This window comes from Eublepharis macularius, chromosome 2, assembly GCF_028583425.1.
Source record: "Eublepharis macularius isolate TG4126 chromosome 2, MPM_Emac_v1.0, whole genome shotgun sequence".
In the NCBI taxonomy this organism is placed as follows: Eukaryota; Metazoa; Chordata; class Lepidosauria; order Squamata; family Eublepharidae; genus Eublepharis; species Eublepharis macularius.
This window is the reverse complement of record NC_072791.1, coordinates 224,145,825-224,167,714: the sequence shown is the minus strand read 5'-3', so window position 1 is coordinate 224,167,714 and position 21,890 is coordinate 224,145,825. Positions and strand designations below refer to the sequence as shown.

The 21,890-nt window shown below is 47.9% G+C and overlaps 1 long non-coding RNA gene across 1 annotated transcript; it reads left to right on the top strand.

Moving 5' to 3' along the window:
• The first annotated feature begins 339 nt into the window (after positions 1-339).
• Positions 340-17,093, top strand: LOC129324991 (uncharacterized). Its single transcript, XR_008596571.1, has 3 exons — positions 340-477; positions 7,677-7,751; positions 16,984-17,093. It is a non-coding gene; the product is annotated as an uncharacterized LOC129324991 (long non-coding RNA).
• Positions 17,094-21,890: the final 4,797 nt, after the last annotated feature.

Genomic DNA, 21,890 nt, shown 5'->3' with positions numbered 1-21,890 from the left:
GTGATTCCTGGAGGTCGCCAGGCACCACCTGGAGGTTGGCAACCCTGAGTTGGGAAATTCCTGGAGATTTGGGGGGGTGGAGCTTGGGGAGGAACCTCAGCAAGTCATACTATCCGTTCCTCTCCAAAGCAGCCCCTTTCTCCAGAGGAGCAGGTTCCCGCTGCCTGGAGATCAGCAGACATTCCGGGAGATCGCCAGCCCCCACCGGGGGGTTGGCAACAGCCGGTGGCGAAGCCGCTGCGGCGCGCAGGTGAAGGCGCGGGGCTCGGCCAGCAGGTGCCGCTGCGGAGCCACGAGCGCGCCGGGCTCGGGCGCCGGGACTCAGGAGGGCGGCGCGGGCAGGTTTTAAAGGCGAGCCGGAGCGGCTGCGGCGCTCCCGACGGCTGGCAGCTCCGGCTGGGGCTGCGTTGCCCTCGGGCGCCTTCCCCGGAGCCCCGCCGCCCAAGATGCGCCCCCGGTTCTGCCAGAAGGAGGCGAGTGAGTAGCCGGGGCGGAAGGGCGTCCCGTCCTCCCCAGCCCTGCGCGGGTGGGGCTGGATCCCGGGGCGGGGGGGGGGAGAGGGGCGCAACTTGGGGCATCGCCCCCCGCCTGCTCCCTGCCAGGGGCGCGGGCGCTGCCGCCTGTGGGGCTCGCATGCCCCTCGAGGCTTTGCAGGGCGAGGCTTTGCCAGCCTGCCCGGTTGGAGGGGGTCGTGCCCAGAGCCGCTCCCGTCCGAGGACTGGCAGGGGCGCGCAGACCCCCCCCGCCCGCCCGCAGGCTCCCCGGGTCGGTTCTGTGGTGTGGACTGGCTCGTTCTGTAGGGTTGCAGCCTCCAGGTGGGGCCAGGAGATCTTGCATTAAAACTGACCTCCGGACCATTGGTGGTGGTTTGGGAGGGTGGGCGCGATGGCACGAGACCCTGCTGAGGCCCTTCCCCAAACCCCCCTCCCTTGCCAATGGAGTGGAGAGTGCCCTCAAGTCAGAGTTCAATCGTGTTGACCCCTGGCGGGGTCTTTCAAGGTAAGAGGCAGTTTGCCATTGCCTGACTCTGCAACCTTGGTCTTCATTGGAGGTCTCCCATCCAATTACCAACCAAGGCTGACCCGGCTTAGCTTCTGAGATGAGGCTCACCCTTGCCAGGATCCGCCTCCAAATCTCCAGGAATTTCCCAACTCAAGAGTTAACCGCCCCCCTGTACGGGCCAGAGGCACAGAAAGCATGCAGGTACCTGCTGGCTCTGAAATCTCTTGCGGGGGGGGGGGGCACCACTGAGGAGGAAGGAATCCCTTATGGAGCAGCAGGGCCAGTCCTTCCTCCAGGATTCCCAAGGGGCTGCTTTGGGGTTGTAAGGCGGGATGCATCCGTGTGCCACGGGGCACAGTTCGTGCAGCATCAGCTGCTGGGCCGGAGCTGCACTTGCTTGAGGCCTAGGGTTGCCAAGGGAGGGGAGCGCAGTGGGGATCTGATGCCGTAGAGCCCATCCCCCGAAAGTTGCCATTTCCTCCAGGAGAGCTGAGTTCTGGAGATCAGTTGTAATCCCAGGGGGGACTCCAGGACTCACCTGGAGATTGGGAACCCCAGCATGGCAGTATATCTTAACTGACCCTGGGGTGGTGAGATGCCAGTAAAACAGGGCTCTGGTTGGATGTGAAACTAGAGCCCCTTGAGCAAATGCCTCTTCCCGATGGTCTGATTTAGCGTCCTCTTGTGGAGTCCGAAGGGCTCCACTTTCTCTGCCAGAGGGGGTACAGTGTAGCCGAGCCGGGGGGGGGGGGCTCTCTGGCGCAGGCGTGTGGTAAGATCCTGGCTGCAAGGCATCCCTTTGTTCTTGCAAGAGCTGCCTTCTGCCCGTTGCATACAGGCACGTGGCCAGGCTAATAACTTTGGTACTTTTCTGAAAGGCTGCCTCAACACAGACCTTGATGGATTTTCTTTGGCAGCCCAAATATTTAGGAGCCAGACTCTTATCTCAGCCTTCAGGGTTATGTAGGACCATATTTTCTAGTTATTGCTGCCACAAAAGATATGAGGCATCGCTGTGAAATTTTTAGGCGCCATGGTGACCTGTTGCCTGGGATTTATCGAGCCCTGCTTTTAAGGTTTTTAAAATGGTGCCTTGGGTCAAACTCTCAGGAGAAGATCGAGCACATGGCCACACTGATCCATCTCTCACCAGGTCCAACCAAAACAGTAAAAAGCCGTCAGTGTCTCTTGTTTTCAGGTGAGAAAGATTCCTCCTCTCTTGTACCAACTTCCTCTCAAGCGAGTTCTTTAAATCCAGTGAGACTTGCATCCCAGTAAACATGCATAGGATAAAGCTGTGGGGTGTTTGTGTGTGAGTGAGTGGGTGTGGGGAGAATCACTGGATCTTGCAACACCTTACTCCACACTAATTCCAAAGCACTCCATCACGCAACGAGATTGGCCCTGCTGCAGCTGACGTAGGGGTTGCTAAGCCGTGTATGAGTCTGCAGAAAAGGGACAGATCGGGGTGGGGGAATCTTTCAGCGGTTTGTTTGAAGGCATTCAGGAGCCGTCGGTACGGATGCCTGTGTTTGTAATCCTTTCCAGGGACATCTCTCCCGTTGAGCCTTCTTACACGTTCAATATTTTCACAACAGTTGGAAACAGTTGCTGACAGGCTACAAGACTGGGGTCGAGTAGCTCTTTGGCAGACTGTTGTCCCCTGCATTGGTTGGTTGTGGACGCCCTAAGAGGGGATCGTTTGGTTCATAAGTGGGAGGGCTGATCTAAAATACTGATACTAGAAATAGGATATTAAAAATACTGATCTAGAAACCTAATTCTGCATATTTATATGGGATAAAGTTACTGTATATGCACGCCCAGTGATTTTATTTTTGCAGGCGAGTACCTGTTTAGAATTCTTTGTTTACATTTATTAGCGCTTTTTTTAAAAAGTGCCTTATTATCTTAGGGGTGAAAATCGATTCTGGACTGATTAGTAACTGCGGGCGTTAATGTTGCTCCGCGTGACACTGCGTGCTAACCACATGCTTCCCAGAATCAATGAGTTGGAAAGCCCGCACTGCCTCTCCACAAAGCAGCCAGTATGCTAGGAATCTTTAGGCTGGCGCTTTCAGTCCGCAGGCCATGTTGGCAAAGAAGGCAGCAGCTCTTAGAAGGCTTGAGGTTGGCATCTTATCACAAGTGCCACTGCCTTTCTGGGTAGATACTTTCTGAATTAATCCCCCCAAGCTAGGTAAAGCAGAGTTTTGCATTGGCACCCTTGTTTTCTTCAGTGCCTTGGGAATACCTCCCACTTCACGACGTGGGATGGGTTGATTGCCGCTTGCTGAGTGGGTATAGACCGCCTTGATTTAGAGATAAGGAGATGGTGTACATTTACGGAAGGAGTGGCTGAAGTGAAGGCTTAGCCCCTGAAATTCAGTTCAGACCTCCTGGACTGAAATAAAAACAAGCTACCCTCGTCTGTCGAAGCAGAGAAGAGAAAATGTGCTCTTATCAAACTGTCAGAATACAGAAAGTCCAAGATAATGAACTTATTAAAATGGTAACTATTCGTAGCCGCACCGTTTGGGAGAACGGTGTCAAAATGGAACAGAAAGGGCTAGTTTGAAGTGGCAGCATTTTAAAATGTAGGCATTTGGCGAAACCAAAGAGAATTCAGGAAGACTTTAAAGTGGCATATTTGGCTTTTTGTTTTCTAGGTATTTTTGAAATCTTGTTTTAGAACTCCGTTCGTACCACATATCCTCTGACTCTTCACCCATGCAAAGCAGGACCCATGATTTGTAACAACACAGTTCTTGCACCGGGAATCTTTGCCCGATCACCTCTTTGCTTACTGTGTATTGTTGAAAACAATCTTCTGTCTACTTATTCCCTGCTCTGTAATAGGGCGTTTCTGATATAGAGCGTATTAGTGGAGTGTTTAATCTCAGAAGGGATCTGGTCGTGCACATTATGGAACAGCGGCGATTCAGGCACATTAGCATTGGCAATAGGGTTGCTAGGAGCCCAGTTTTTACCCGTGCAGTCTGGTATTTTGGGACTGTCTGTTTGGAAATGTTCTCCAAATAACCGGACACCTGCCCCCTCTCCCTTGCTTCCAGGCTGCTCCGTGCTGGCCTGCCCAGCCCGATCGCCCAGCCTCCTGAGCGCTGCCACCAGCCAGGAAAGGTGGCCAGCCCACCCACCTACCCAGTGTCCTGTGTGGCACTACCCAGGGGGAGTGGCCAGCCAGCCCTGCCGGCCTCCTGCACAGTGCTGCCCAGGAAGAATGACCAGGCCGCTCTCCCAGCCTTTTGCAAGGTGCTGGGAGAATGGCCAGCCAGCTCACCCGGAAGTGCAGCGTGAACCCATAATGATGTCACTTCCAGGCCGGGAATTTTTTTAAAAAGGTAGTCCCATGCCGTCCCTCTCCCTGCGGGTCTGATAGTCTTCTGGACCCCATCTGGCAACCTAGTTGCCAGCCCCAAGTGGGGCCTGGAGTTCTCCCAGAATTACAACTGATCTCTAGACTACAGGGATCAGTTCCCCTGGAGGAAAGGACAGGTTGGGATGGTGGATTCTACAGCATCACGTTCCTGTTGAGTTCCCTTCACTCGCCAAACTCTGCCCTCCCCAGAGGAATTTCTTAACCTGGAGCTGTGAGCTCTAACACACATTCCACAACAATTGTAGCCTGAATTAGGTGGTTGTGGGGGAATCGGGGTGAGAGTATGCTGGGAAGTGTGCACCCATGCATGTGGAGTTGGCATAAATGTGCCCCCCTCTGATCTGACGAAGAGAACTGTGATTCTCGAAAGCTTATGCTACAGTAAAGTTGGTTAGTCTTAAAGGTGCTACTGGATGCTTCGATTTTGCTACTACAGACTAACACAGCTAACTCCTCTGGATCTCCTGACATGCAGCGTGATTAATCTTCTAGGAACTGGAGAACTAGTCTAAAACTTGCAAAGTGGCACCTTGATTCCACAAAACCCAAACAAGGACTGGAGGTTACTTCAGAAATCTGCCATGAAACAAGAACTGTAAATTGGAGGGCATGTTGTTGCGCAGGTGGTATTGGGTGACACTCTACAACCTACTGACTGAAGGATGGCAACAAAAACAAACGAACTTCTGGCGCACTGATAAGGCGGCATTTCTGTAACAAAGTCCAAGGTTCCTGTTACAGATTGTAGGGCTGACAGACTAATTTTACTCAGACAGACTAATTTTACTCAGACAGACTAATTTTCAGAGCTTTGACTCTCGAAAGCTCATACCCTGAAAATCTTGTTGGTCTCTAAGGTGCCACTGGTGACTGGGCTCAAATTCTGCTGTTCTACTGCAGACCAACATGGATGAAACCTTCGAGAGTCAGTTTGGTGTAGTGCTTAAAAGCGGCAGGACTCTAATCTGGAGAGCCAGGGCCAATTCCAGACGGCCCTCTGCAATCCAAAATGTTGCGCGTTGTCACGCGTCATCGCGTGGAAAACGCGAAATATCGCGTTTTCTTGCGCGAGTTTTGCGCGAGGTCGCGCAAAACTCGCATGAGAAAATGCGATATTTCGCGTTTTCCACACGATGACGCGCGACAACGCGCAACGTTTCGGATTGCAGAGGGCCGTCTGGAATCGGCCCAGGTTTGATTCCCCACTCCTCCACTTGAAGCCAGCTGGGTGACCTTGGGTCAGTCACAGCTTCTCAGAGCCTTCTCAGCCCCACCACCTCACAGGGTGATTGTTGTGAGGATAATAACAACATACTTTGTATATCACTCTGAGTGGGTGTTAAGTTGTTCTGAAAGGCGAATGTTGTTGTCATTATTATTATTATAAAGATAACACTCTGGCTATCTTTTTAAAAAGCCTTCTTATTAGAAGGTCTGATTATTGCAAGAGAATTATAGGCTGAATTTTAATTGGCATTCCTGATTATATTTTTAATTGTGTTTTCCTAAAATTGCTACGATGCTTTGAGGAGGGGGCGCTCATTTCTTTTAGGAACTTACTTGCCATTTGTGAAGACAATTGGAGTTTTTGGGGTGGGGGCGCAATCCAAATGAATTTCTGATGTTATGGATCTAATCCTAACTATATTCATGTGATAGCAAGTAAATCAGCGGGATTAATTTATCTGTGAAGTGTTGTTAGAACTCTGTGGCTTTCACACGGCATTTCTGGCAGGAATGAAGGCAGTTTGGGGCACAACGTTGGAAATGTGTCCTGCCTGCTTTTGATCACTGAAAGCTTTGGAGTCTTCCTGTGGTTATGCAGCACCGGTCTTTCAAATAATTAAATACCTCTGCAAGGTTTTCAACATCCACAGGTTCTGTAGATCTTTTGGAAAATCTGTGCTCTTTGCTAAAGCAGTAAAAAGCACAGCAAGGATTGTGTATGGCAGATCGGACGGGATGGCTGTGTAGTTATTTGAGAGCCTGTGCGATATAGTGCTTTTAACTTTTGTATTGGAATTACGCAATTGTGTATTGGAATTATGCAACTGTGTATTTTATCTTTTATTGTCTATCGTTGCTTTAATTTATTATACCACTATATAATGTTGTAACCTGCCCAGAGCCCGTTCGTGGGGAGGGTGGGCAAGAAACCTAATAAATTAAGGGCTAGGTTTGAATCCCCGCTCTGTCTCTCACTCTCTGCCCTAACCTACCTTGCAGGGTAGCTGTGAGAACAAAATGTAAGAAGAAGATGGGGAGAAAGGTGGGGTATAAATGACATTTTAAAAAGCTCTTGAACAGAAATACTCAAACATCTGGCATGGAGAGAACGATTTAAAACATAAAGATTTAGCGGTTTATGTAACTCTTTTAAAAAAAAAAAGTCCAAGTCAACATGGGGCTTTGCTATCTGCTGGAATTCCAACTGCTCTCCAGGCTGCAGAAGTTAGTTCCCCTGGAGGAAAGGGCTGCTTTGGAGGGTGGAACTCTGTGGCATTATACACCACTGAGCTCCCCCTCTTCCCCAAATCCTACCCTTCCCAACCTTCACCCCCAAATCTCCAGGAATTTCCCACCAGAATTGGCACCCCTAGTTTATATCCTAGGGTTGCCACAGGTTCCCGTACCCTCCTGGTGAGAGGGGGCACCTGGCACTTATCTGGGGGCAATCTCTGTGTGCTCCCAGCAGGCGCGATGATGTCACTTCCGGAAGTGCCCGATGGTGAGCATGCTCCCGCCCTCCATGTCACTTACGGAAATGACAGCTTCGCAGCGGACAGGTGGGAGCGTGCCCGCTGCATACTGACCCCGGGAGGTTTTTTGCCTCCTCGGCCTGTTCCCTGGGCCTGCCCCCCCTCTGCCCCCGATAGGCAACTTGGCCCCCCCATTATACCCCAAGAAGGCTCTCTTGTACCTTGTAAGAGTTGCTTTTCCACCAAATCTGGGCCAAACAATGAAAAAAATTGTGCCTTTTCTTTTCTATCCGGAATGGTTAAGGAGCCCTCTTGGCTCAAGGCCTAGCAGGGCCAACAGCGTCCTTAAAAGTAAAATAAAATAAACATTAAAAAAAAACCTCTTTCACACTTCAGCTTCTGTCCTAGCCCCGTTGTGTGTGTACTTTTCTGCCCGAAAATTCTTTCCAAATTAAGAACTGTTAATCCGAGGACAAAGAGGTCGGAGGCATTGTGTTCGGGGGGGGCTGAGGGAACTTTACTGCTTGTTTGGACTTGGGTTGGAACAAGAATGGATTCTCTGTCTGCCTGCACAGGACCTGGGACTTGGAGCCGTGCCGCATGCTCTGTGGATCATTAGGAAAAATACACTCGAGGCAGGATACTAATTGGTGAGTGGCTTGCCCTAACACGGGGGGGGGGGGGGCGGGGGGGGGAAGGTTACGGCTGGATTTTGTCTTTGCAAGGGAAGCGTTTGGCACACTGGGCTGTGGCTGGGGGGTAGGGTGGGGTGGGAGATCTGGCAGAACCAGGCCTCGTTCTCGTAGCTCAGTGTCTTGATGAGAGAAACGTTGCACACTTAGCTCGTCAGTTAGGTTTGAATATGCTTACTTTATTACACTGAATAAGCAGGGGTGAAAAAATGCGACATGTTGTTTTTAATGTAGAACACAACCGTTTGCGCAGAAGACTCAGATCCTCGGCTTTCTCCCCTGCTCCCTGCCCCCCACAGAACACAATTTTCCAGTCGCACAATCTGTGAACACCTTGTAGTTGCTACTCGAATTGTAGGGCACGATTCAGGAAGATGAGCATTACTTGGCATGGTTATCAGGTGTGCTGAGGTTCCTGCCATTCAAGTACCCCTGTGATTGCCCTCCTTTTATTAGCTTCCAGGTGTAGGGTTGCCAGCCTCCAGGTGGTGGCTGGAGATCTCCCAGAATTACAACTGATCTCCAGGCAACCGGTTCCCCTGGAGAAAATGGCTGCTCTGAAGGGTGAACTCTATGGCATTATACCTCACTGAGGCCCCTCCCCTCCTCAAACCCCACCCTCTCCAAGCTTCATCCCCCAAATCTCCAGGATTTTCCCAACCTGGAGCTGGCAACTCAAACCCCCCAGTCCCAAACTGAAAAAACCCTTCCCTGGAATTCTTTAAAATTCTTTAAAATTCTTTTGAAACAAGCTGCTGTTACCTTCAGTGTATGAGAGCAGGTGTCTGGGTTAGCGGGAGTCAGTTGCCCGCCTCTGTTGGTATTAAACCATAATGTAAAATCCCAGCTTGGCCGGGTGGGGAAGGCTATGATCAGTTGGCCTGGGGCGGGGGCTGCTTTCTTGCCAGTATTGGAGTTTGTTTAAGCCCTGCCTGGAAAGGGAGGGAGGAAGAGTAAGGAAGGAGGAAGGAGGTGTGCCATCTTGGCAGCAAGTCAGGTGTGTATGCATTGTTGGTGGATTATTTCTTTATAGTCTACCTTTCTCACTGCTGACAGAATTTAAAAGCAGTATTTATTAGACATGCCATCAACGATGCAAAAACTGCATTACAAAATCAAACGTCAGTGCAACAACATGCAACCAACCCTCTTTATAAAAAAAATCAATAAAATGTGAATGCAGACTTGAAATTTCAAATGCCTGTAAAATAAGAACACCTTTGCTATGTTTGCTAACATTTGAATTGTAAAGATGAATTGACTTTGGTTTGGTTTGGTAGCACTGCTTGGTTGGATTTTTAGGGACTCCCCAGTAGAAAAACTAAAGTGCAGAATGCGAAGGGACCTGTTCCAACAGGAGTAAGGAAAACTGGAGATAGTGCATCAGCTATCCCAGTTAAGCGAGACTGCCGTAAGCACGATTATAGATATAGCCCCGATAAGATATTTGGATTATTTCTCTGCTTGTTTCTTGTGTCCGGTTTTTAGGTGGTGTACTGATCTATCCTTATCAAGGTTTGATCACTTCTCTAGCATGCCAATGCAATGCTTTCTGGGGCTGGCTACAAAAGCTTTTCTGTTTCTTTGTTTTGCAAATTATACGCTTCGCTTATGTTAGATTCAGGCCGTGTTGGTCTGTAGTTGAAGAGCGAGATTCAGGTCCAGCAACACCTTAAAGACCAACTAGATTTCTAGGGTATGAGCTTTGGAGAGTGAAGATCCATAGGAGTTAGCCATGTTAGTCTGTAGTCGCAAAATAGTCAAGAGTCCAGTAGCACCTTTAAGACTAACCAACTTTACTGTAGCATAAGCTTTTGAGAACCACAGCTCTCTTCATCAGATGCATGGAGGGTATGAAGAAACTGGCCAGAGATATATAGGTGGTGAGGGGAGGGGGAGTAGATGCAAATCAGTTATGAAAGTCTTGAAAGAGGTGGAGTGCGCAATACAGACCAGGCGGGACCCCCTCCCCTCCATAGCTGAATCTGAAAGGAATGCCTGATAGTGAGATAACCACCCAGAGTCTCTATTCAATTCAAGTCTGGTTGAGTCAAATTTACATATGAATTTCAATTCGGCAGCTTTCCGTTGGAATTGGATTCTCCGCTCACCACCTATATATCTCTGGCCAGTTTCTTCATACCCTCCATGCATCTGATGAAGAGAGCTGTGGTTCTTGAAAGCTTATGCTACAATAAAGTTGGTTAGTCTTAAAGGTGCTACTGGACTCTTTACTATCTGGAGCGTAAAGGCTCCCTTCGCTCTTGTGTTTGGACGTTTCCACTGTAGATTGGCACAGGGTATGTAGCGGGTGCTCTGAGCATATGCGGGTGGCCAGTTACATAGCCATGTTGTATTTATCGCAAGGACTTCAGAAATGACAGAAGTTCAAGAAAATACTTCCTTGGGGGCCGACAATCGAACCAACAACTCTTTTATTTGCTAATCTGCTTGCAGCTTCTGGGTTGCTGCATAGGGTAATTGCCCTATGCAAACCATGGGAAAACTTGTGCCAGTGGTGGCATGCTAATATTTAAGAGCTCAATTTATGCAACCCCCAGTATTTTGTCGCTAGAGATAGGATGTGAACACGGCATGCACTGAGGTTTGTGCGCATGGTGAGTCCTTAAACACAGCACTTGCTGCATGTGACATTGGCACAAGTTGGGGCGTTCCTGCAGCTTGCGTTTCAGGTAACATCTAAACACAGCCTTGCTCTGGTGCAGGCTTCGGGGTAGTGGGGTACAGATCCGTGTGTCTTCTAGGAAAACCCTTCGAAGTTTACATTAAAAGACTTTGAGCCTGGGAATCTTCATTAACAGTTAACTAAAGTAGGTGAGGTGATAGTCGTTTAAACCATCACCTGTCCTCTATCTGAACTCCGCAGTTTTCAGTCTGGGACACACATGGGCAATAGCTGTTCATAGCGGTTCTGTCATCTGGCTAAGCTTTCCTGGTTTGAGCACCAAATGTGATTAAAAGCTGTGCTGTTTGACTTTAATTGGGGCCATTGTTAGAGAGAAGGGGTGTGTGTTTGCGTGCGGCAGTGAAAATTCACCTGGGATTTTATTGTCTACATTATTCTTCCTAGTAATCCATCATGTTCTCAGAGCAGAACTAAATCTTACACACATGGAAGCATAACAAAAGCCCCCAACGACTCTCCCCCCAAACACCCCGAGACCAGAGGAGATAGTTGCTGAGAAGCAGTGTGAGTATGTACATACACAACTTCACTGTGAGTTGAAAAGCAGGCCTTTTGTGGTTGTGTGTGCATACATGTAGTCATCACCAGCACCAGGGTTTCTGGCGCCCGTGGCCACCCTCCCGTGTGCATGCACGCAGCGCACGGGCGTGCCCCCAGACTGCGTGATGACATCACGTGATGACGTCATCACGCAGCAAAGCTGGGTCCATTGGCTGGCGGGTGGCTGGGGTGGAGGCTGCCCGTGCTTTGCAAGCCATCCCGGCCGCCTGCTGTGCCTGGCTGGGGGTGTGTGGCGGTGGCAGTGATGCGGGGCTGGTCGGCTTGAGCAGCTGCGGGCCAGGCACACCAGCCCCTCCAACCCTGCAGCGCCCGCCTCACCGCCTCAATGGTGGCGCCGGCCCTGCATGTAGTGGGTCCTAAGAGAAGGAGGGGTTTTCCCATTTGCACTTATTCCTCAGAAAAGCTTGAACCAGCCTCTTAAGTAGGGTTGCCAACTCTCGGTTGGGAAACTCCTGGAGATTTGGGGAGGTAGAACCTGAAGAGAGCAGAGTTGATTATATCACCAGGATACAATGCTATAAAGTCCACCCTTCAAAGCAGCTGTTTTCTCCTGGGAACGGATTTCTGTGGTCTAGAGATCAGTTGTAAATCTGGGAGATCTCCAGGCCCAACCTGGAGGCTAAATAACAAAGAGGCAGCCTCGGTATGAAGCCGAACTACAAACCGAGGGGAAACTCCCATCTCGGCCCAAACCATGCTAGTATCTATACAGTACATTAAATATAATAAATGTATGATAAATACAATAATAAATCCCGACAGCGAGTCCATTCAATAACCAGGAAGTACAATGTCGCTGGTTCTTCTTGTCTTTCAGATAGAAAGAGTTCATTCAAGTACGAAGTATACCTACTAGCAAGGTTTGGGCTAAGATGAAATGTCTGTGATGAAATGTTTGATGATTTTGTAGCGCTCGAGCACTTTATATTTATTAACACTTGCTTACGTGTCCCTATAAATGTTTGCATTTCTTGATACAAGTTCCTCAGTGGGGGGTTTCCCCTCGGTTTGTAGTCCAACCTGGAGGTTGGCTACCCTTCCACTAATTTGACTCTCTCTTTGGAGAAACCGTTTTGAAGCAGCAAGTGATGGATTAGACACTACCATATGATCAGGGCTTTTTTTCTGGGAAAAGAGGTGGTGGAACTCAGTGGGTTGCCCTCGGAGAAAATGGTCACAGGGCTGGTGGCCCCGCCCCCTGATCTCCAGACAGAGGGGAGTTGAGATTGCCCTCCGTGCTGCAGGGCGCGGAGAGCAATCTAAACTCCCCTCTGTCTGGAGATCAGGGGGCGGGGCCACCAGCCCATGTGACCATTTTCAAGAGGTTCCGGAACTCCGTTCCACCGCGTTCCAGCTGAAAAAAAGCCCTGCATATGATAGTCCAGTTCTGACGGCTTAGCAGTTTGGGCCCCCTCTGTCTACAAGCAGAAGGTGCTGCATTTCTCATGTGTTGGGTGACATGAGCACAGACAGAAGTGGGTGCAAGCCAGAATGCTTCCTAGCCGGCTGCTCTAGGCTTTGCTTCAGAGGAACGTGAGACCAGTTGGGCGTTTCTGCTCTGCTGACGGATGTACTGAAAACAGGGTTGCGCTCACCTCTAACTGTTGTTCATCTAGATCTTCGCACGGGCCAGCTGCTCAAAACAAGATTTCTTTAGCTGATAGGCTATTAAGTGCGGGGTGGGGGGGCCCTCCCCGCAGACCGTTCCGAGCTCGTTTTTCTTGCTGAAATGGTCACGTTATTGGAGAGGCCGCCCCTCCGTTCCCCAGTTTGTTTTTTGCCACGGTGAGAAACAGACGTTCTTTTCTTACTCTCTCTGGCTTTGCCTTGCTCTGAATAAGTTAGTAGTTAATAGTAGTAAAGTAGTTTTATAGTTGATAGTTGTTCGTGTTGCTTGAGTTACGTTGTTTAAAAAAAGATAAATTTTTTCATACAGAGGGTGGAAGTGGTGAATTACAATTCCGTTAAAGTTGTGCTCCCTCCCCCATCGTGCTCTGCGTCTTCGAAGGCAGCTGAGATAGCGGATAAATTCTTATTCAAAAAGTGTGCGGCATGCGGCACTAAAATGGCCAAGACTGGTCATCATTTGTTGTGCTTGGCGTGTTTGGGAGAAGCTCATGTCGTAGAAACTGAACAAAGTGGTGCTTTTCCATTACAGGATCTCTGGGGCCATTTGGAAGGTGGTGGCGTCTTTCCACAGTCGCGCACTCTTGCTCTAGCTCTGCTCCAAATACTGGACTCTGGGGGAACCTTTGTGGGATCTTACCATTGTTAGCTTTCAGAAGAGCTTCCCAAAGCACTTGGGCTGTTTGGATGACGGTTGACTTATCTGCCCTCTTTCTGCCATGCTCAGAGGCCTCTATGGGATCCGTGCAGGCCCTGCCATTCCTGACGTTGAAGTTCCAATGCTTTTGAGCTCAGGGGCCAGTTTTACTTGGCTGTCTCAGAAGCTAAGTGGGGTCAGCCCTGGTTAGTTCTTGGATGGGAGACCACCAGGAAAGCCCAGGGTCGCTGCACAGAGGCAGGCAACGGCAAACCACCTCTGTTCGTCTCTTGCCTTGGAAACCCTACGGAGTTGGCTGCAACTTGATGGCACTTCACACACACAAAGTAATCTCCACTCAGGAAAGTAAACATGAAAGAGTGATGGGCGTATGGGGAATTGCTAAGTGGGAAAGCAGAAGTCTTGGATGGAATTGGCACAAGGGGGACTCATCGTAAACGCTTTCGCTTGTGGCTGCAACTGTTCTTTCTGGGCATGGGACCAAATGCTGAAAGTGAAGTACAGGTTAAGTCATAATGGTGCTGGAAAGAGTGCCTCTTCAGTAAATGTGAGTAAAACACTGTGGCTGGTGGCATTTCCAAGTGGCATTAAATGCCCACCCTGCCTAATAACAGTCTCCAGGTATAGCACCCCCAGGAACAGAGCTCCCCCGTGCCTTCATTCTAAGTCCTGTTGCCTGCTTGTTCTTCCTTACATGCTATTGTTCCCATCATCTGCCCTTTCCAGGCTTAACTCGTTGGAATGGATAACTAAGAGTTTCTACACAAGACATCTGACATGTGAAGAACATGTGTCGGGATATGCAATGTTAGCTGGGAAGGGTAGTTTAAAAAGACAGAGCCGGCTGCTGGGCAGAGGCTTTGCTATACACTGGAGCTGTGTGAAGGGGCTGTGAAATGCCAGAATGGAAACTTCTGCCCATTACAACCTCTCCAGGTCCAAGCCTGGCTCTGGAAGGCAGCTGCAGCCCATTTCCATTCCTCGCTGCCTTCTGGTTGCGATCCCACACAGTTTTAGACTGGAGAGGTGAAATCGACAGAGCTTTTGGCAAGGCGAAGATGAAATTAACAAACCCTCTGAGGAGCAATCTCCACCAGCTCTGTCTTTTTAAACTGTGCTTCCCAGCTAACATTGCATCTTCCCACACTTGATGAACATGCGCTAAGGCATCTCGTGTAGAGAGACTCTGACAATGAAATCCTAAACAGAGTTACTCCAGTCTAAGCCCACTGATTTCAATGGACTTAGACTGGAGTAACTCTGCTTAGGATTTCATTGTAAGTTCAGGTAATTACATGAATGTGGTAGGTGCCCCGATACATTTCACCTTAAGAATCCCTGTTCACTTGTATTTTCAGATCTGTAATCTGAAAGTCTGGGAGAGAGAGAACTGACAGATAGTGAATGGTATCCTTGTTAAGGCAGGGATAAAAGGCAGGGTCACTTTGGGGGTCACAGGAGGCTGCTTATTCAATGGCATAGAGCAGCGCCATCTGAGTAATGCTATTTTAAGACAGTCACTTTTCATGGATTTATTCAGGGATTCAGTAGTGAGGTCTAGAGGTTTTAGAAACAAATCAGGATTTTAGCAAATAAATTGATTTCCAGGATAAAACTGCCCAATCTTGTAAACTTGAATAAAATGTCCTGCACTCTCTGTCTGTTCGTATAAAGAATGTTGCATATCAGGATATGCTTGCCCATTTGAAAGGTATAACTTTCTTGTGGTACTGAATATAGTGTGTAGGTTATATTGCTTGCAAACTGGGGGCATCTTAGAGCTAGAAGGAATGTGACAAGTCATAGGTTCAGGGTTGCTAGATCTCTTCACTCTTCAGGCAGGAGACAGGAAACCTGGCACTCACATTTTATAATGCCTTGGTGAGCACGCGTTCCCGGGGCTGTGCAATGACGTCACTTCCAGGAGTGACATCATCATGCAGGGCCTTGTGCCACCCTTGGGAGCATGCCTGTGCTCTGCAGCGGGCCAAATTGGGTAGGAGCGCTGCCGGGGCGACGCAACAGGCCCCGAAGTGCTCCCATGCCTTGCAGTAGGTCGATTTTTGGCCCAAAATGAGCCCAGTTCAGCTCACTGCAGAGTGTGGGAGCGCTGCTGGGAGGGCCCTGAAGAGCTCCTGTGCTTCACTGTGGGCCCGTTTGGGGCCCCCGTTGGCCCACTGCAGCAAGCAGGAGCACTCCACCCAGGACTGCACCCCAGGAGGCGCATTCCCCCGCCTTCCCCACTGCCAGACAGGTAAGTGAGGGCAGGGGGTGGGAGCAGGGGATCTCCCACCCCGAGCAGGAGACTGGCAACCCTACATAGGGTGCATATTTAGGGAGAGGCCTGCTCCAGAGTGCTCCCTGCAAATGTCTGAATGGAGAGGCAATAGTTTCAAAATGTTCTGTGTGTTTTAGTAGGCAAACAGGCCAGATCTTCCAAGTTCTTGAAAGGAGTAGACATTTCTTATTATGACTTCAGCTTATGCTTACGAATTTCGCTTGTGTGGAAGAATTCATTCCTTTCTCTTATTTCTGCTACTCGCTCACTTTCCTTGAGTGGTTTCTACAGGGATCATTTTGTAGAAAAAGAGCTGGAGGAACTCGTTAGCATAACTCATTAGCATATGCCATGCCTCTTGCCATCACTGTAAGTGTGTCGTTAGCATGGCTGATTTGCATATGCCACACCCCCTGACTACCTATCCTGGCTGTTTTGGACCCAATCCTGGCCATTCAGGGCCGAAATTGGGCCCAAAGTGGCAAAAAGGGGTTGAAAATGGCCGAAAAGGGGCCCAAAATGGTCAGGATCGGGCTGCTGCTGAGTGGGAGAGTGATCCACCACCCGTCAGAGGCTCAATCCAGGCTGAAACAGGCCCAAAATGGCCGAGGGTCAGGTGGGCGGGGCCACCTGACATGTGACCTCTTTGGGGAACTGCTGGAACTGTGTTCCGGCGCGTTCCCCCTCGAAATGAGCCCTGGGTTTCTATAGCCTACTTGTAAATAGGGCCCCCCTTTGCTGTGGTGTGTCACATGGACCAAACTTCCTTGCATTTTTGAACACAACATGCGAGTTTGGCTTAATATTCTTCTAGAGAAAGGCAGATTATAAACAGCAACACAATCCTTTCATATTAAAAAAAAAAGTGTTGAATTTCATGACAGTGAAGATGAAGAGGTGTTTACACCAAATTCTTGGATTCTGTCCCTTTGGTCATTCCACAAAGAGTTGAGTGTTCATTTGATTGTCTGATCATTTCTGCTGCTGTGTGTTGTCGTCTTGTTCCGCCTCTTGTTGAACATCTGAAGCAGCTCCTAGTTATCAGAAGACACGTTTGCAAATGTTGTTTCTAACGCCTTGTTGGTAATTAGTGACTGAAATTGGAAAATCTAAGTGTACTACTTCCAGGCCTGTTGGGCAACGCAGCTGATTAAATGGGAATAGTGATTAATAATGACCCAATAGAAGCTTACTGGGTGTATAATTTAATTATGAGAATTGAGTTATTTAAAGGCTCAAACAAGTTTCCCCCCCCACACAACTTCTACTAGCAACTCCAAATATTAAAAATCTGTGTGTTATACGTGCAGAACGTTTAGCTGCTAACTAGTTAAACAATGTAAACTTGTTCTCTCTGCAGGTATTACGAGCTGGGAGAGACAGATTAGTCATACTTCTGCTCAGAAGCGAGCAGCATTCTGTGCGCCTCTAAAGGATAATATTTCAAGGTGTACCAAGTGTACAGCTTTACACCATGGGCTGTATTAAATCTAAAGGCACCTTATCGGGCTCAAACACCATTTTGGACGATGGAAGCAAAGCCCTTGGAGCCTATAACGGGGGCTACGGTGGAGATGCCCCTCTTATCCATGGAAAGCCTGTGGCGACTTCTTCCACGAGCACGGTCATCCTGGACTTCGCTCACCGCCTCTCCCAAGAGATTCTGGATCAGGCCGTGAAGCAGTGGGCAGTGACCGAAAGCAAGTACAGTGACATCCCCTTCATCGAAAGTGACGTGCCATGAAGGGCCGTGCCGTGCCGGGCCGTGCAGGACATCCGACAGCTGTCTCGTGTTTTGGTGCTAGCGCAAATAAAGCCAAGTTCCCATGTTGTGACTTTTAAGATGCCTGTTTTATACATGCAGCTAGCCTTGACTGAGACAATGCCATCCCTTTTCAGAGAACCAGAGTAGCATCCTGTGGTTCTAGGGGTGGCTTATTGTTCAATGCACTGATAAATCCTGTTCAGTACCAACAATAGCGCTAAAGATGCGCAGGAATGCGGAGCACGTGTACTACTGCAGAGGGTAGAGTTGAAACACACTAACGGGGGCCAGACTTTAGAGAATTAAGGTCAAGGCTATAGGAATAACAGTGGTTAATGATCCCGACTTTTGCAGGGTATGTGAATTGCTAATTCACTTAGGAGAAATGAAGCACATGGGTACAATCTAATTAAATTAAGCACTTAAGCCCCATTTATCTCAGATGAAGAAAGTTAAGCGGGCGATGATTATGGCTACTGAAAGAAATGGGGCAATTTCTTAAATTCAGGGTAGTTCACAGTAATGCTTTATGCGGCCACTGCCACCAGGGCTTCCTTTCCTGAACATATCAGATCCCCCTGATGTACTGAGGCCGGTTGTTTACAGCATCATCCAGCTGAGCACACAAATACCAAAGACCTGCCCCAAACAGAGGGAAAGGGTGAAGTTATGCAGATTGCAAGTTCCCGAACGTTAGTGGTAATGTAGAGCAACATGGCAGCACAACTTCGCCAATGGACCATTCCGTCTCTTTGATCGAGATTCTTATTTATGCCACAAATGTGATCAGAAGCCAGAGAAAACTGGAGATAAGCTTGAAAGCACAATTTGTAAGAGAGTGAAGAATAAGCAGTAGCCCAAACAAGAAAAGTTAGATCCATGATGGTTGGGTGAAGTTCAGATGGCAAACAAATCATTCTGTTAGAAGCATTGGTTTATCTCTCGGCATTATTCACTGAAGAAATGTGGCTCACGTAATAGAAACGGTCTGATCTGAGACAGTGGAAGAGCCGTGTTGACGGTGAGTCTGCCAGCTTAAATAACTGGGCTGGTGGAAACTTAAACGGATGAGGGTTAGTAGCCCTGGCCAGTATTTCGTCACGCACCATACGGTGCTATTTCTAAACGTTGCTATACGTGTTAACATTCAAAATAGCAGGAAGGATCACCAGATAGTTTAGCAGCTTGTTCTGGTGGCTGAAATATCATCCCTGAGAGGTGGAAGCTGTATCTTCCCTCTCGGGGCCAAATCTCTTGGCTCCAGCTGGGTTTGATAAGCATGGAGTGGATCGGAAAGAGAGAGAGAGTCAGTGAAGCAGCAGAAAATAGGAGCACAGCAGGAAAGCCGCTTGAATTTTCCTGGGTTGGAACACCAGATGAAGCTCTTAGTGTTCCTAAATACACGTCGCTTTCTCCGCGCAATTTAAGGCCATTGATATGACGGACTGAATGCTAGACTGGCTCCCTATCAGACTATCAGAGCTATAGTGGATTCAGTGTTGTACAACTATTAACACAGAAAGACAAGCTTTTGTGTGATACACAGTAGTAAAGGAAGTAACAAGACTCACATTTGACTTTTAAAAACTTTTTAAACAGAAAGGAAATATGGCAAAATGTGCTTTAAGCTGCAACACAACTTTGTTAATGTGATATAAAGAAAGGGAGCTGTACCCTCAACTAGAGTGTATTACAATATATTTTTACAATATTTGTAACATTTTCTTTCTACCCAGATGAAGTTGTGATTAATCATTTGGAATTGTGTTTGAATAAAAAGAAATTTCATAGTTTTTGCGTGTTTGTCTGGACAGCTAATATGGGGTGTGTGTGTGAAAATTGTGGGGGAGATGCTCCCCCTGCCTCCCAAACACTTCCCCCCCCTCTGCTAAAACACGGTGTCCCCTGTCTACCAAACACCCTTTCCCACCCTCCAGCCCTCCCTCTGCCATTTGTTAGCTGTGGTCTAGCATGCCTCTTTTTGCTGTGGCACTGGCTGGGCTGGGCTGGCCAGGCCCAGGGTGGGTCGTAGCAACCATGCTGCTAGGACAGCTTTGATTTGTGTGCATGTTTTATGGGCAGGGTTTAAACCCCCAAGTGTATTTTTGTTTACTTTTCAGATTTTTTCCTGCAAGCCTGGGGGCTCCCAGTTTGCAGAAACATCTGTTTTTTTCTGAAGTGCCCACGATGTGTGGCTTTAACAATCCTCATAGAGGAGGCACTTGGGAATTAGATATATGATAAGATTAAATACTGTACTGTGCTTAACACAGCTTGAGTAATCCATGAGATAGGAAAAAGCAAAATGGTGTTGACATATGAGAAAGTGTATGGTGATGATCAACTTACATTATCTTCTAACTTAAATAGTGAATATGGATGAGCCTCTCATTTAAGCAGCTGAAAATAAACAGAACGTATACTACAGACTGGGGAGGGAAGGCGGCATGGTATAGCCCGATCTCGTCAGATCTTGGAAGCTAAGTAGAGTCAGTACTTGGATGGGCAACCACCAAGGAAGATTTTGCAGAGGAAGGCACTGACAAAGCACCTCTGCTTCTCACCTTCTTTGACAGCCTCTTACTGGGGTTGCTATAAGTTAGTTGCAACTTGACGGCACATAAACACACGATATAGATTAGGATAATTAGCATCAAAATGAAGAAGATGCTAGCATGGTTGACAAACTGACAACTAAAATAAAGCAAGCAATGAAAGTCGAGAAGGTTTCTAAATGAGAACAAAAAGGGCCACAAACGTGTATGCTGGGGGTAAGCCAAGGAAAATGAGGACCAGTAGTATATTAAACAAAACAATAAAAATTGCTGTAACTAGTCAGGGGGATGGATTGGTCATTGACAAAGGAGTGAAAGGATTGCTGAAGGAAGATAGGGAGAGTGTGGAGATGCTGAACAAATTCATTGTCTTTCATAGAATGAGAGAGGGTTACACTGGAACTGCTACTGTTAGGGGGATTGTCTGATGAACCGAATCAACTATCCATTACCTTTGAGCACTGGGTCCGTGAACTCCTTTATAACAAAGTAAATGTGAAAACGAGCAGCAAAGTTGCAACGCTACCTGATGCTTCAAAGACAAATTGACAAGTTAAAAACTAACAAATCATTGGATCAGGACAGCAAAATAGCATTCTTAAAGAACTCCAAATCTGAGATTGTTGATCTTTTATGCAATGCGTAATACCATTTTTTTTTAAAAAAGGAGTCCAGAAAATCAGTTAGCCTAGATCTGTTTGAGGCAATTGGTGGCAATTATTATTAAGCATAGGGAGAAATGAACACTTGTGGGACAGAATTAAGAGTTTCAGCAGACTAAAGTCCTGCATCACCAACCTTTGGGGGAAGCCTGCAAGAATACTAAACATATAAGAAGAGGCCTAATAACGATAATAACAACATTCAATTTCTATACTGCCCTTCAAGATGACTTAACACCCACTCAGAGCGTTTTACAAAGTATGCCATTATTATCCCCACAACAAAACACCCTGTGAGATGGGTGGGGCTGAGAGAGCTAGAAGCTGTGACTGACCCAAGGTCACCCAGCTGGCTTCAAGCAGAGGAGTGGGGAATCAAACATCCTGTTTCCGCAGCCAACCAGTTGCCATGGAGGGCCAACAAACAAGGTAATAAAGCCCAAGGCTTTCCTCTGAAGGATAGTAGTAAAGCATTAGATCAAATCCCTCATCAAAAACTCTAGGTGTGGGAAAAGAGGATGCATTTTTGGCTGCTTCCACACACATTGGATAATGCACTTTCAGTGCTCCTTAGTGATCATTTGGAACTGGGTTTTCCAAAGGATTGCAAAAGTGCATTATCCAACGTGTGTGGAAACAGCCTTCATGTGGATTAGTTGCTTAAATAATAGGATAGGACTAAATGGACACTTCTCATAATGGAGTGAAAGTAGTGGGATCTTCCAGAGACCTGCAGTTGGACTCATGCTGCTTAATTGTCAATCATTTGGAACTGGTTGGAAATCAGGGACACCAAATTATTCAGGATGATGGAAACCAACATGGATTGTCAAGAGGATCGCTCCAAACTGGGTGAGTGGACAATGTAGCCATTGGTATTCCATGTCACTGTATATTGATGAGAAGTGAAGCAAAAATCCTAACTTTACATCACACCTAACTTTAGATCACATTCCGAACCTATTTCAGAATGGACCAAGAAAAAGTCATGGCACAAAGGAACCGTCAAATCTGTGCTCAGCGGCACCAAGAAAAAATTCTGTTAGGAAAAGGACCGAAAATAAAATGCCTAGCATTGTGACTCACATTTGAAACACTGTCTACAGTTCTGGATACCTCGTCTTTAAACGGAGAGCTGGGAAAGATGTGAGAAAGGGTAACCAACAAGGCAAGGGGGTTGGAGTATTTCGTTGTGAGGAAAGGCTAAAAAGATTGGGGGTTTTAGGTGGGAAAAAGACAACAAAGCAGAGACATGACAGGTTTATAAAATGATGCATGGTCTAGA